Source organism: Siphateles boraxobius, unplaced genomic scaffold (assembly GCF_051911475.1).
Source record: "Siphateles boraxobius isolate OS27281-9 unplaced genomic scaffold, OSU_SipBor_1 130, whole genome shotgun sequence".
Lineage (NCBI taxonomy): Eukaryota > Metazoa > Chordata > Actinopteri > Cypriniformes > Leuciscidae > Siphateles > Siphateles boraxobius.
The window spans coordinates 48,832,668-48,849,488 of NW_027508734.1; the positions used below are offsets into that span (position 1 = coordinate 48,832,668).

General features: G+C 41.4%; 1 protein-coding gene and 1 long non-coding RNA gene across 2 annotated transcripts in view; both read right to left on the minus strand.

Annotated features, from left to right (window-relative positions):
- Nucleotides 1–16,821, minus strand: part of LOC143736711 (uncharacterized) — a 336,163-nt gene that overhangs the window by 9,581 nt on the left and 309,761 nt on the right. The gene's annotated exons all lie outside the window — the stretch shown is intronic.
- LOC143737795 (uncharacterized) lies at nucleotides 3,555–8,395 on the minus strand. Its single transcript, XR_013203722.1, has 4 exons — nucleotides 8,233–8,395; nucleotides 7,929–8,082; nucleotides 7,500–7,627; nucleotides 3,555–3,678 (listed from the first exon to the last, which is right to left on the minus strand). It is a non-coding gene; the product is annotated as an uncharacterized LOC143737795 (long non-coding RNA).

Here is a 16,821-nt window from a genome sequence, read left to right on the forward strand (position 1 = left end):
ACTATGGGGTGGTATAGCACCTTCCCAACTGTGGGTTATTTTAACCCAATGCATTGGGTTAAATACAAGTTGGGTTAAAATAAACCAACAGTTGAGTTAAATATTTATTTTTATTTAGGACCTTATTTTAATAAATAAAATACTCCTTTTCAAATAGATTTTTTTTTTATTGGAGTATAAACACAATAAATATGTTTTAACATGTTTTAAGTATTAAATTAATAATGTAATAAATATTAGTGAGCCTAGTATGTAAATACACGTGTATAATAAATAGAACAAACAATTATGAGTTGCAAATATTAAAATATACACATTAAATTTAAAACATGCGTGCACATACATACATAAAAAACACAGATGTGCCAAAATAAAAGTAAAAAAACATACTTATTAAAAAGGCTGTACATAAATTAAAATAGAGGAGTTTATTGATGTAATGTACAGTACAGGCCTTTATCCATGTATAAACAAACCGAGTAGAATTACCACCCACTCAGCAACAATAATAGATAATATTTTGACAAATAATATGAGTAGCAATTTAGAAAGTGGATTGTTAATAAATGATATTACTGACCATCTGCCAATATTTGTACTCCATGAGTGTAAACACTATATTTTGGATACAAGTAAAAAAAAATATACAGAGGAGATTAAGAACAGATCACACCATGAATAAATTAAAAAATGTTAGTTGAAGACGTGTTAGTTCAAGATTGGAAGAGTGTGTATGAAGAAGGGGATGTTGATTTAGCTTACAATTCATTTTTAAATACCTTTTTGACTTTGTATTATAAAAATTGTCCAATCCAGCAATCAGAGATAACATCTAAACGTCCATATAAACCCTGGGTTACAAGGGGTCTGATGAACGCTTGTAAAAAGAAGAATACTCTATATAAAGACTTTGTTAAGCATAGAACTGAAGAGAAAGAATTTAGATATAAGACATATAAAAATAAATTAACAGCTATCTTAAGAAAATTTAAAAAAGACTATTATAGTAGATTGCTGGAAACTAATAAAAATAATATAAAGGGTACGTGGAACATTTTAAATTCAATTATTAGAAGGAAAAAAACAAGTACTGGTTTTCCAAATGAATTTATTGATAATGGTAAAATAATCAAAAACATGGATGTAGTCGTGGCTGGCTTTGTGAATGCAGGACCTAATTTGGCCGATGAGATAATACCTCCACAAGAGGGCGATGTCCCACAATATTTTGAAGAAAGAAATTCAGCAACTATTTTTTTGAGAGATACTGACAAAACCGAAGTACTTGATATTGTTAATAACTTTAAGAATAAAACATCAAGAGACTGTAATGATATTGATATGCTTTTAATTAAACAATTAATTGCAGTAATAGTAGATCCCATTGTATATATTTCCAATCTCTCTTTGAAATTGGGTTCTTTTCCCACAAATATGAAAATAGCTAAAGTGGTCCCTATTTTTAAAGCTGGTGAACAGAATCTTTATACTAACTATAGGCCAATCTCACTGCTTCCCCAATTCTCTAAAATTCTGGAATAGATATTCTCCATTAGATTGGATAGCTTTATTGATAAATATGGGATCATAACTGATAGTCAATATGGTTTTAGAACAAACCGTTCTACATCTCTGGCTTTAATAGACCTGGTGGAAGAATTAACAACCAGTATTGATGATAAGAAGTTTGCTATAGGTGTATTTATAGACCTTAAAAAGGCCTTTGATACAATAGATCATCATATTTTGTTTCAAAAATTGGAAATTTATGGAATTAGGGGAATAGGGCTAAACTGGATAAAAAGCTATTTAGAACATAGACAACAATATGTGCAGATGGGGGAGGAAAGGTCGAAGCTCCAAAATACAATATATGCTGTACCACAAGGTTCAATTCTAGGACCAAAATTATTTTTATTATATATAAATGATATTGTTAAAACTTCCGATTTGTTGAAAATTGTAATTTTTGCCGATGATACAAATATATTTTGTGAAGGAGAGAATCTCCAACATTTGTTGATGACTGTCTCTAAAGAATTGGCTAAGCTTAAATTGTGGTTTGATTTAAACAAATTATCTCTCAATATAAAGAAAACTAAATTTATGATCTTTGGGAAGCGTAGAATTCCCGATGATTTAACTATTGAAGTATTGTGTGATAATTCCAGAGTAGAAAGAGTCTATGAAAACTCCTTTTTAGGAGTAATAATTGATCATAAACTAAGCTGGAAACCACAAGTCAACTATATTAGTTCTAAATTGGCAAAGATTAATGGTATATTTTGTAAAGTGAGACACATATTGAACCGAGATACAATGTATATTTTATATTGCGCGCTTTTTCTTCCTTATTTGCACTACTGTACAGAAGTGTGGGGCAATACCTATAAAACCACCCTTAAGACGATATGCACAATGCAGAAAAAGGCAATTAGAATAATCTGCAATGTTGGTTATTATGTACATACAAATGATTTATTTTTAACATTGCAAACATTAACATTTAAAGATATAGTGGATCTTAAGACCACACAAATTATGTACAAAGCTAAAAACAAAGTACTTCCTATTAATATTCAAAAATGGTTTAAGGAAAGAGATAGTAGATAATTTAAGAAGGAGAGGAAAGCTCTCTCAATCAATGGCACGCACAACACTCAAAAGCATGTGCATATCTGTCAATGGGGTGAGGCTGTGGAATAATTTACCTGCATAATTAAGGAAAGCAATCATATTGTGCAATTTAAAAGAAGGTTTAAAATGTCTATATTAGAAAAGTATATGAATTAAGGTGGACTTGGGACAAACTCATGATATCTCATTTCTTTTTCAAGAGGTTGATTTGAATTACCAAACAGTCTGTTTCTTGCCATTTCTTTCTAATTTTATAATTGTATTGTGTGATTTATTTTTAGATAAATGTACTTCAAATGATTACATTTTTTTTCTCTCAATAAGTATAAATTATGATATTTTGTAAAGAGAAAACAGTATAGCCGTTTCAAGGCTAGATGTGTAAAAGGGGAAGGTAAATATAAATTAGCTTCTTCCTTCTCCTTTTTTTTCTGTATTTTTTCTTTTCTTTTGAGCATGCTGAGATTTTGTTTTTATTATCTTCTTGTTAAAATATGTTCTTCTGTTACTAATGATCATGTTCTGAAGAGGAAAAAGAAAGAAAAGAAATAAATTATTCATTCATTCATTCATAAAAACTTACATAGTTGTGCCTACACACACACAAAAAAACTATCTGTACATACAGTACAAATTCAAAATCTATCTGTACAGTATACAAATTTAGTACAATAAAAAATAAATATGCTTATTAAAACAGGCTATAGCCTACTGTACATATTGTGTTATAAACACCTTAATATGGTGTTTGGCTACTGGACCTACTGATGATCAGTAACATTGAAAACAAAGCTTTTAAGGAGGTGGCAATGTATCGAAGGAACTCCTCCAGGAATATTACAGACAGCATGCTGTAAAAACTCCTAAATGGGAGCAGAAGGCTTTGGGTAGATGTCATAGATGTAGAATATTTTGAAGCACACATCCACTGCTTGAAGTATGGTCTCTTTTTCAATTGCCTCCCCGTTGAAAATGATGAAAACTTGGGAGGAGTTCTCTTTGTCCCCAAGCACCAAGATGTGTGGATCCTGGCTTGTCTCACTAATTAGGTAATGCACCATATTAGTTCCGACCTTAAAAGATAAATATACTTTAGTTGGCATATATAGTGACAAACATTCTATGGATACAATATATTTATTTACATGTCCATAATAAACAGCATTTCTGTGTTTCTGCACATCTTTCTGATTGATTCCAGCATTAGAAATGAGTGGATGATTTATTTATTTTTAATCAGGGTACTCCCAGGATCCTCCAACTTAAATTCAAGGCTTTTTAAAACCTTTTTAATACCATTTCAAATGAAATTCAATGCCAACTTTGTACCCATTCAGACAGAAGTATGAGGGGAAAATGTCAAATCTGTATTTTAAACCCTAGAAAATAATTATCTACAAGTAGGCTACTTGAATTAAATAAAACATTTTACTTAAATTATCAGTCATATTTACATACGCAACTGCGTTGTAGCATGCACGTGTGTGTGGGCCAGTGTTAATTTTGGCGGCCATTTTTGATTTAGTCTTAGTCTTCATCTTCAGACGAAAATGCGTATTGGTCTTAATCACATTTGAGTCATTCTGTTTTTTATAGTTTTAGCTGACAGTTACTTTAGGTAGTTATTTTATATGTAGTCTTTAGACAGAAAATGTCATAATTATTCTCTCTAGGCCAATTCAATTAAGCTTATGAGAAATGATTGACATTGCACTCTTCAGCAGTAGCACTTCATAACTATCTAGTTCTACATAACTATCCCTTTTTTCCTAAGTTCCGTGGTTCTCCAATTTTGCCGTAAGAGTGCCGTAACCCCTGAACCCCCTCTCTTCCACTTAGACTTACTCACACCTTTTCCATTAAGTGACAATATTTGCCCCCTTTAATAGACATTTCCATTTCATTTTTAACCTTTATAATACCTTTTAAAAAAAAATAATTATTTAAATAAAATGTTCATTAAATATGCAATGTTAAAAAACATTAAAATCGACAGTAGTCAAGTCAAGTCAAGTCATCCTCATTTATATAGCGCTTTTAACAATGTAGATTGTTTCAAAGCAGCTTTACAGAGATAAACATATAATTTAAGGTAACAGAGATTGTTTAAGGTAACAGAGATTGGTGTATGGAGATTGGAACAGTAGGTGGCGGTAACTCGCTATCTTTATGAGTGAGTCTTTGAGTCATTCATTCATTGAATCTCACAATTCGTTCAAAGCCACATATTTCATTGCGAAATAGAGCAATACGCCTGACAATGCTGTTTTTAAATGTAGTAGGGCCTACATCACTTAATGTTACCTTCTTTTTTTTTTACTGTTGTATAAAATCAATGTCGCATTTGAAATCGTGTGGATATTCGGGAAACATTGCATTCTTGCTCGTATAATATGATCAACATTAAAAACCCTGCTGGATATCAGTCTGCAGTTGGATCGCAGATTTAGTCGCACAAACAGCGCAAAAGCGGCTCGTGACAGAACACAGACCGACTGAATGACACTTTAATTTAAGTAGAAAATCTCAAATGAAGATCGCTGAACTCCAGCTTGTCTGTGTTTTCAGATTATCCACGCTTCTTCAGCAGTGTAGAGAGAGCGCGCACATGGTTGCCAAATACTATTGAAAAGACCGGGTAGACAATATGTTCTTTTAACAGAAAAGCTCTGATTTGGGGTTTAAATTATTGAATTCTGGCATTTGTGGCCACATCGGATTAAACCGACACTTTCCCATTTCAGACAACAAACTAGGCTAGGTTACTATCTTGTTCTGTACCTCACTTTGTCTAGTAAATATAGTAACGAGTGCGCACGCTATCGCTTTTTCTGCTATGACGCGGAGCGCGAGATGCACTCAACCTGCATGAATTTTGAATTAGCCTACATTAGAAACAGTTACAGTTTTTTCCAACTGCTAACACACTAAACTGACATGCACAGCTCAATTATTTAAACTGACACACAGAGAGCAAAACCTCTTCTCAAGTCTCCAAAAGTCTAAACACATTTTCTGCTTTACACACATTTTGCAATTCAAAATAGCACTTTTTAAATGCACTGAACACGGTTCTCTGCATAAGACATAAAGTCACATGTTTGCCATTTCAAAACACTGCCATTTAAAATGACACTACATGAGCTAATTGGTTAATACATATGACAGCTGGCCAAACACCTCAATGGTTAATGGTTAACGCTTCAATCAGTATGTAAGTACTATGAAAAGACCACAGGTGAGCACCTTTTTTTTACGACAACAATGGAAGACGTGGAAGAGGAGGAGGAAGAGAAAGAGGAGGAGGAAGAGAAAGAGGAGGAGGAGGAGGGAGAAGAGAAAGAGGAGGAGGAAGAGGAAGAGGAGGAGGAAGAGGAGGAGGAAGAGGAAGAGAAAGAGGAGGAGGAAGAGGAAGAGAAAGAGGAGGAGGAAGAGGAGGAGGAAGAGAAGGAGGAAGAGAAAGAGGAGGAGGAAGAGAAGGAGGAGGAGGAAGAGAAAGAGGAGGAGGAGGAAGAGGAGGAGGAAGAGAAAGAGGAGGAGGAAGAGGAAGAGAAAGAGGAGGAGGAAGAGGAGGAGGAAGAGAAGGAGGAAGAGAAAGAGGAGGAGGAAGAGAAGGAGGAGGAGGAAGAGAAAGAGGAGGAGGAAGAGGAGGAGGAAAAGGAAGAGTAGGAGCCCCTAGAAGAGTTATTTTCAGCATGGAGGTGGAAGGTATACGACCGGCTGCCCTTTGTTTTCGCATGCCTCTTGTGCAGGCTATGGAAGAGGCATGAGGAGATTGATGTGGGTGTGATTCAGGGATGGATAAGGAACTCAAGGCGCTTCTTCCCTCGATGTCTGGCAAGGTAAGATATTGCCTGTGTTGTGGCCTGTGATGTGGCCTGAACCAGCTGTGCGGCAAGATGCTCCCTAATTATTTTTCTTGCCTCTTTTTTTATATATTTATTTTTCTGTTTTTCAGTTTACTGTTTTTTGTGAGCGTATTTTTGTTCAGGCCAATGTAAATATATCTGCTGTGCATATGTTGCACTGACTTGTTTGGTGAAAAAAAAAAATGTTTCAACAGCATGTGTGTGTATCTGCAAATATTTCTGTCATGTGAACATTCTGAAGAATTGTCTACAATTTGAACTATTTTACTGTAGTATTATGGCAAAGCATACTAAAGATGAGAGTGCTTTTCATTATGCCCAACAGTGTGTAGTTGGTTAGACAAAAATCTGGTAATATAAATGAAGTGTGTACCATTTCGTGCAAAAGTTTGATTTTGATAATGCTATATGTAGTTTTGGTTGCAGTGATTCATATTGCAGGAGATATGAGGTATTTTGCAGTTTTCTGTGTGTGATTTTGTGAATTGTGTTAAGTATTTTGATAAAACCAGCATAGTTTGCAAAATTGTGTGTTAGAAATTGTAAAAAACTGTAATTTTGTTATGGTATGAACTTTATCCTGGGAAAGCAAAAAAATATATAAGACCTTTGTAATGAAATCCAAGACTTTGTATACCAAATTCAAGGCTTTTAAGGCCTTAATTTGAGATTATCAAATTTAAGACTTTTTTAATGCGTTTAAAATTGAACGTTTTTAATGTTAATGGCGTTTTGGATCATCAGAGGAGTATGTTTGTTCAGAACATTTAACTGCAGATTGTTTTGGAAATAAGGCAAAACATACTAATAATTTGTTTTGTGAATACATTACATTTAATCATTTAGCAGACGCTTTTATCCAAAACATTACATTTTTGTGCAAAATATTATATGAACAATATAAATGAACCTCAAATTATATATATATATATATATATATATATATATATAAAGCCAGTTAACAGCTGATGTTGCAGTGTTGCTTTTATTTACTAGTTTAATGTCAATGAAGCTGCGCTTCATTTCAGCATAAGTTGGACGGACCATTTTCCCATCTGTGCGGTATGGCGATGACGGCAGAACAGCAGGAAGGGTTTTAAAGGCAACTTCACCACGAACCTCTTGAACGACAAGTTTACAGAAAGAATGTTTACAGTTTAAAAAAAAAACAGTGGATCAAATCAAGTCTCACCCTACTTTTTTCTTGTTTAAATAATTACAGTATTCCTGAAGAAATTTACCTTTTTTTATTCAATAACATGACAGAAAGAGTGTGCTCAACATAGATATTTAGATACTAAAAGTAATTTTTGGAAATTTCATATAAGTGATATGAAACTATAATTTGGTCAACAGATCTGAAACTACCTGTGCAGAGACTAGAAATGGTATACTTTATGAGATTTTAATAGGATGTCCTACCATTTGACAATGTTTCCAGACTTTCGAGAAGGACATCAGCAGCCTTGGGTTCTTTTCTTGCAAAAAGTAAAATCCGGTCAGTGAAGACAGGAGCCCAAAACTCATAAAGGCGGTCTGCATTGTCAGGGAATAAAACTCCAAAGTCCTGTGATATCTAAACAAAAACATTAAATTGCAACATTTTTGCAAGATTACAAGTAACAATAGAATGAAGGATTTTACTTTTCTAAATAATGTAGGATTTCTACTACAGGCCAAGACAGCCCTTCAGTGAATTCCCTAAAATGCAAATAATTAAACTCACCATTCCAGGAAAATCGTTAAGTCTGGGATATTCTCTGTTTATTTCCTCAACAGTTTTTGTACCAGAGGATCGAATCCACGCAGCACGATGAGGTGCTGTACGTTTCATTAACTCCTCGACTTGGCTGTGGGGGCTTCTTTTGTTCTTTAGCCACTCAATCATGGTGTGAAGTTCAGTCAAAGATGACTCAGACTTTACAGCAGATAAAACACACTAAAATTAGGGGAAAACATCTGGAAAAAACTTGAGTGATAATTAACTATCTTAGTGTTTCCCAAACCTGGGTCTGGGGTACCCTTAGCACTGCAAATGTTTTCTCTCTCTCTGATTAAAAACCGATTCAAATTATCAGCTTTTTAGCCACACACCAATTAAATTAACAATTAACAACAACAACAACAACAACAACAACAAAAAATCATTTACTAACCTAAAAAACAGTTCTTGCCTTTGTTTATGATTGTCAGAACCATGTTGGAAGTTGTTGTAAACATATAGGCAAGTAATTTAGGAAGCTAAAATGTAGGATGTAAATGACTGAATTTGCTTATTTGAGTATCCATCCCATTCAAGCACTTGTAGCCACAAGAGCATTGCTTCAGTTTTGATGACTTTATTAGACAATCATCAAGTGTTCTAAAATAGAAGCAAATAAACTGAGAGACTCTACATGTAAGGCCTACATTTATGTAATTTTAATGCTCTGATCTTTACAGATATTTAAAGATGGCCTAATTATTTTGCACTGAAATGACCGATCGAGTCTGTCGGCTATGACCAAACCTAGCTCTCGCGCTTAAAATGTATTGGTTTTCTGTGGTGACCGACGGACACGGTCATCCTTTCTTGGCCTTTTTTTATCATCTGAAAGTGTATGTTCAGCTCTTTCAATGAGTTGTCTCAGTTCTTTTTTAGCACTAACGATCACGGAGATATTCAAGCAGTTTAGCCCTACAGATTTCGTATTCTAGTTTGTGCTCACTTTCTTTGAAAATAAGTCAGTTACCAATTGTTTCCCCTCATTTTGTTTTCTTTCCTTCTCCTGTCTTTATTTCTTTTTTGGTGGCCTGATTTGGCTTTCTTTGAGAAAGACATTTCTACAGCAGAAGTTTGCGCTGCACCAGATGCTCAACTTGAACTAACTAACATAATCAAAATGCGTGCAGATGGACTAAACCATTTGGCGCATTAGAAGGGGTGGGACCGTGACACCTTAGATATGGGGAGGCTGCAGACCTGGGGTGCATCTCATTTCTTATTTGTGCATCCTCGTTTCCTTTCCTCGCTTCCTTTCCTAGCGCCTCAGCTCCTCCCCCTGTAGGATGTGAGGGAAGGACGCAAGGAAAGAAAATGAGGACTGAGGGTGCTTCTCAGGGGCGTAATTTGTGGGGGGGATGGGGGGGATATAACCCCCCCAATATTTAAATCTATGCATTACAACCCCCCCATTATTTATACCATGATCACAATATCAGGAGGCATACCCAAACTTCAACCCCCCCAATGTTCAAACCAAATCTACGCCCTTGGTGCTTCTCAATATCCCTCCTCGTCTCCTCGTTCCTCTGTCCTCCATCCTATGACCCGGAAACCGATCGAGCGCAGCCATCTTTAAGGACATCTCAATTCTCTAATTGCACCGCGAGGAGTCGAGGATCGAGGAGTGAGGAGTCTTCCAGAGGAGTCATGAGCGAGGATACACGGGTGTATTCTATGCGGAAGAGTTTTATCGACTAAACGTGACGCACGTGTCAATTCTCCTCCCCCTTCACATGGATCACAATCATTTTAATTTATTCTTTACCTTTGCAGTTTATATAAACTACATATCTCAAATATTTCAACAAGGTATCTTGCTTTATTGTTATTTCTTATGAAATTCTTAAATAAACAAACTTCAACAACATAAGGGCAGATCCTTTGAGCGCTGCTGATGACGCAGTGAAGTTACGCTCGAGTGATCAAGTATTCCAATGTATAAAAAAGCTTTCATTCGATTCCTCCGTCATCGTTTTCTTTCCTTGCAGCCTTCCCTCGTATCCTACAGGGGGTGGAGCTGAGACGCTAGGAAAGGAAGCGAGGAAAGGAAACGAGGATGCACAAATAAGAAATGAGAAGCACCCTGAGGAATCGAATGAAAGCTTTTTTTATACATTGGAATACTTGATCACTTGAGCGTCACTTCATAGCGTCATCAGCAGCGCTCAAAGGATCTGCCGTTATGTTGTTAAAGTTTTTTTTATTTAAGAAATTCATTATGAATAGCCTAATAATAAAGCAAGATACCCTGTTGAAAAATGTGAGATGTGTGGTTTAACTGGAATAAACTGCAAGGGTAAAGTGTAAATTCAAATTATTGTGACCGATGTGAAGGGGGAGGAGAATGTATACATGCGCAACGTTTAGCCAATAAAACACTTCCGCATAGGATACACCTGTGTATCCTCGCTCATAACTCCTCTGAAAGCCTCCTCACTCCTCTACTCCTCGCGGTGCAATTAGAGAATTGAGATGTCCTTCAAGATGGCTGTGCTTGATTGGTTTCCGGGTCATAGGATGGAGGACAGAGGAGGGAGGAGACGAGGAGGGATATTGAGAAGCACCCCTGGAGCCGGCAGATATACGCCCCTGACAGTTTCCCTGACAGTTTTACGCCCCTGTTGTTCCTGATTCGTCCAGTAGGGGAATATACTTCAAAATAACATAATTAAATCGACTCTTACACATGAATAACCCGTCCATAGACATTTTTTTGTTTGTTTTTTGTTCATTTAAATATAAACGTTACAGTTTAGATCTGCACGAATTAAAATGTCTTTAGCTGTTCAGTTGGGCTTCACTCAGCCTACAGAAGACTATGTGTTTTTGTGAATTGAAAATTTAAAAATACACAGTTGGATCAACTATGTTATGAAAAGTATATGACCTACTGCAGTTATAGGCCTATTCACCATAGGTTTTTATATGGAAGACTGAGTGAAATATGTTGTTGTGAATTTATAGTTACATACTACGGTGGCCGAGAGGTGCAAAACAAATCACAATTATAAGAACAAAATAACAATTCAGAAAACACAACGACAATTCAGAAAGCAAAATAACAATTCAGAAAACACAATAACAATTCAGAAAACACAATAACAATTCAGAAAACACAACGACATTTCAAAGAAAACGGAAAAGGTAGGTACATTTTGAGAATGGCAAACTTGTCGCTGATTGGACGAGACACCTGTCAATCAAGCTTTACAGGAAGTAAGAAATTTGTGATCAACTTTGTTTTGCTAAATGCGAAAATGGAACACATTAACCATTACTTTGAAGAAGGACATTCATGTGCCGTGATTGTGGACATGCTGGCGACATACCCCGATATTAAAACTATTTACAAGGTTACTAAAAAATATTTACATGCGCTTCGTGAGGCGCACACACACGCAAGGTCTCTCGCTCTCTGTCTCTACCTCTCTGCCGTGTGCTACACGGTTTGGAGCTCGCAAGCTCTAGATTCTCTAGAGCTCCGAGTTTTTAACTAATTTGCGGGCATCAGGGAGCCGCTATCAATATGTGGGGAACTTCCGGGAGACTTGGGATGTCTGCATATCACTCCATGGGAACGAACTATCTTTGGCATGTTGATGGGTGCGATAAACTTAAGCCATTTGAGCACAAGCTCATTTTAATGTCGTGGTATGTCGCCAGCATGTCCACAATCACGGCATATGAATGTCCTTCTTCAAAGTAACGTTTAAATTTCTTACTTCCTGTAAAGCTTGATTGACAGGTGTCTCGTCCAATCAGCGACAAGTTTGCCATTCTCAAAATGTACCTACCTTTTCCGTTTTCTATGAAATGTCGTTGTGTTCCCTTTCGAGAGGTCTCTCCTATTGCGTAAGTAGCTTACGCTATGGGAAAACTCCTTTTCTCGAGAATATTGAAGTCTTTATGTAAAACGCATTGCAGCTGCACAGCTGACAGCAATGAACGAAGGCAGCTCGGTCATTGGCTGTGCTGCGGCAACTTGCTCGAACCAATGACGGGGCGACTCTGAATGCGCGACCAATGAGCGCGCTTCGCGCCCGCGCGCGTCAGAGCCCGCCAAGATGGGTGTGGCCAAGAGCTATATATTGGGCGCCCCGTCATGAGAGTTCTTTAGATTTAATCTCCTTCAGCGAACACCTTCTTTGCTGGATCCTCCGGATTATTGAAGCTTCGCCGTCGAAAAGCATACCAGCGGGATTTGCTACGAGGACGTCGGCACCTTCAGCCGCCTTCTAACGCGATCCTACTGAGCCATCCGGCGTACTGCTCACGCAAGTATTTACATCTGTTCGCTCTGCGACACTTGTAAAAGAGCAAATTTTCCAAGGTGTTGTTTCAAATGCCTTCCTGCGCGTCGTGCAGAGACCTTCTCCCGGACGGGGATCGTCACATCATCTGCGCTCGCTGCCTGGGCCGGGACCACGCAGAAGCTGCTTTGACCAAGGGCGGATGCCCCGAATGTGACGACCTGGGTCTCTCCGCACTGCGGGCTCGCCTCGCCGCTTTCGCCGTGAGCGAGCCCATCGCCGCCGTCCCTCTGTTCGAGCCGCGCACTAAGAAAAAGCGCCGCTCACAGAGGCTTCCTGAACCTGAGCTCAGTGACGTCACGCCGAGCCAGTCTCCGCGTGCTTCACCGCCGCTCTTGCCTTCCCCACCGCCGGTTCAGTTCACCCAGCCGGACCCACACCCCTCTAGCAGAGCGGTGGGCCTTGTGACTTTCGGCGCGTCCGAGGACGACGGGGGAATGGATGACAGCTTGTCAATCGACGCTGCATCGGACGACTGGCCGGTCTCCACTCTCGACCCCGCCCCGTCGACGCTAGCTAGCGCGAGCGGGGGCTCCACCATGGATAGCGAGATTATCCGCGTTCTCTCTAAGGCCGTGGAAGACCTCGGGCTCGATTGGTCTTCTCCCGAAGAACCAACCCGGAGCCGACTGGATGAGTGGTTTCTGCAGGGGCGCCAGCAGGCCCCTCGGCAAAGGCCTTCTCCCTTCTTCCCGGAAGTTCACGACGAACTCACCAAGTCGTGGAAAGCCCCCCACTCTGCGCGCCTAAAGCCTTCTTTTTCTTCCTCGCTCTCCTCTGTGGACGGCACGAAGGAAAGAGGCTACGAGGGAACACCGCCCCTCGAGGAGGCCGTGGCCAATCATCTCTGCCCGCCCTCCACCACCGGATGGAAAGCAAAAGCTTCCCACCCCTCGAAGCCCTGCCGCACTACTTCAGCTCTCGCCGGTCGCGCCTACGCCGCCGCCGGCCAAGCTGCATCAGCGCTTCACTCTATGGCGGTACTTCAAGTGTTCCAAGCCAAGCTTCTCCGCTCTATGGACGAGTCTGGCCCCGAACCCGAAGCCTTTAAGGACCTACGCACCGCGACTGACATAGCCCTGCGAGCCACGAAGGCCACCGCCCAGTCTATCGGCCGTGCCATGGCTAATTTGACTGTTCTCGAGCGCCATCTGTGGTTGACTCTGACTGAGATGAAGGACGCGGATAAGGCGCCATTTCTCGACGCGCCTATCTCCACCAGCGGGCTGTTTGGACCGGCGGTTAAGGGTTTCGCCGAACGCTTCACTGAGGCCCAGAATGCTTCACAAGCTATGCGGCATTTCCTGCCCAAGCGCTCCAGCTCATCGCAGAGCAGACAGAGGCCGCCGCAGCCGCAGCGGGCTAGAACAGCCCCCACCGCCTCTCAGCCCGCGCCTCAGGCTGACGCTCGACGCCGCTCGCGCTCTCACAACCGCAAGCCGCCTTCTGAGCGACGGGGTCCTCGGCCCAAGATTGTGCTGAACCCCGAGCCTCGAAAGCCGTCCTAGCCACAAGAATGAAAAGAGAGAGTGCGTGTCTCGCAAAAGCCGGACCACTCTCTCTGCAAAAGCTCAAGCATTACCCAGTCCCCTTACAGGCGGCTGGATATGTTCATACAGCAGTCAATGGGCCAGTCACAGAGCTCGCTCACCTGCAAACAAACGCCGTTACGGCGACGCACAGAAAACACAAAAAGAGTCTTTTTCTGCCTGTGTCACTAAGGGTTCACATGTCCACAAAGTGTGCATTCCCAGATACTGTCAAAACAGTGCCAAATTCATTCCCAGCTCAAGCTGCGCACCCCATAAATGTAGATCACGTGCCTACGGTCATGTACGCACCACTACACACAAGCACTGTTCACACAGTTATAAATTCATCCCCAGTAAAAGCGGGAAACATTATAAAAGTGACGCGTGTGCCTACCACTGTTTATGCACCCCCACTTATAAACACTGTCCTTACAGTGTCAAACACAACCCCAGCCCAGGCTGCGAGTTTTACAGACACAGCGCGCGCTGCTGTAATCACACACGCGCCCATTCACTCAGCTGCTCAGCGCGCGCCCGCGCCTCTGAGAGCTATGAGCTCAGGCGATTCGCTGGCCGGGTCCCTGCGTCACAGCGGCCCGCCCCTAGCCTGTATTCAGCCCATATCCGTACACGCAGCGGCATGGGAAAATATTCCAGATATGCCGAAATGGGTATTGAATATAGTAAAGCACGGATACTCGCTCCAGTTCGCTCGCAGACCACCACGTTTTACGACTGTGGTCGAGACGAAAGTGAGAAAAGAGTGCTCACATGTTCTACGCACCGAGGTGCGCAAACTAATAGAAAAGGGCGCTGTGGAAACTGTTCCCCCCTCTCTGAGCGAGGCAGGTTTTTACAGCCGCTATTTTCTCGTCCCGAAAAAGGATGGCGGTCTCCGCCCCATCCTAGATCTCAGACACCTGAACAAAGCACTAATGATTCGCTCGTTCAGAATGTTAACAACCAAGCATATCCTCGCGCAAGTACGCCCAGGAGATTGGTTTCTCTCAGTGGATCTGAAAGATGCTTACTTTCACATTCCAATAGCGCCTCATCACAGGCCGTTTCTGAGATTCGCTTTCGAGGGACAGTCGTACCGGTACACAGTACTTCCGTTCGGCCTGTCCCTGGCTCCCCGTACATTCACGAAATGTATGGATGCAGCACTTTCCCCCCTAAGGCGAAGGGGAGTGCGAATACTGAATTATCTCGACGATTGGCTGATTCTAGCACAATCAGAGAGTCAGTTAATAACACACAGATCTTGGATTATCAGCCATTTAGAATGCCTGGGTCTAAGAATCAATTTTGCAAAAAGCATACTATCTCCCAGCCAGAGGATTTCTTTCCTGGGAATAGTTCTAGACTCGATGCAAATGACAGCGCGTCTCTCATCAGAGCGCGCGCTCACCATCCGGCGCCTTGCAACATCATTCAGGGCGGGCGCGCTCGCCCCCGTCAAGCGGTTTCAGAGGATGCTCGGTCTCATGGCCTCAGCATCGGCCGTACTCCAGCTAGGATTGTTGCATATGCGCCCTCTCCAATGCTGGCTCAAGAGCCGCGTCCCTACTCACGTTCGGGCCACCTTTTAATCAGAACGAACCACGGCTGTATAAAAGCCCTGACGCACTGGAAAGCCGCCGAATGGTACCAGTCAGGCGTGAGTCTGGGTGTGAACACAAGGAGAAAGATGATAACGACAGATGCCTCCAAAATAGGTTGGGGGGCCCTTTACGAGGGCAGGCCTGTCTCCGGCTTTTGGTCAAACCCGGAGAAGCGCCTACACATAAACTGTCTGGAAATGAAAGCGGTCGCTTTGGCTCTCAGAGCCCTGCTCCCACAGCTGAGAAACGAACACGTCTTGGTCCGAACGGACAACATGACGGTAGTATCGTACATAAATCGCCAGGGTGGACTCAGGTCGAGCTCCATGCATTCAATGGCCAGGAGACTCATTTTATGGTCCCAGCACAACTTGCGCTCGCTGAGAGCAGCGCATGTGCCAGGTGCCCTGAACCAGGGGGCGGACATGCTATCCAGAGACAAAATTCTCCCAGGAGAATGGGCTCTCAACCCGCTGACGATTCACTGGTTATGGAAAACCTTTGGCAAAGCGGAGATCGACCTCTTCGCCTCCAAGGAGAACGCGTACTGCCCTCTTTTCTTCACGAAAAGCATGGATGCGCTCGCCCAGAGCTGGCCGAGCCGTCCCTTATATGCCTTTCCCCCGATGGCGATGCTACCGCAGGTCATCAGTCGGGTCAGAGAGGAGAAAAACGCAGTGCTGCTGATAGCCCCACTCTGGAAGAACCAAACATGGTTTCCAGATCTGATGCAAATGCAATCTGCACCACGGCCGATTCCACTGAGGCCAGACCTCCTCAGTCAGGCCAACGGGATGATATTTCATCCCCGCCCCGATCTGTGGGTCCTTCATGCGTCGTCCTTAGACCGAAACATGGGTATATTCCTAAAGTGCTCACCACTCCCTTCAGAGCACAGGTTATCTCCCTAACTGCGCTATCGTCCCCAGCAGACGAACACGACGCTAATCTACTCTGCCCCGTTAGGGCTCTCAGAGTGTTTGAGAGCGTTCTGCCCTATTCAGACAGACAGAACAACTGTTTGTATGCTTTGGCGGCCGTACGAAAGGTTCCGCCGTTTCAAAGCAGAGAATCTCTCACTGGATAGTTGAAGCTATAGCGCTG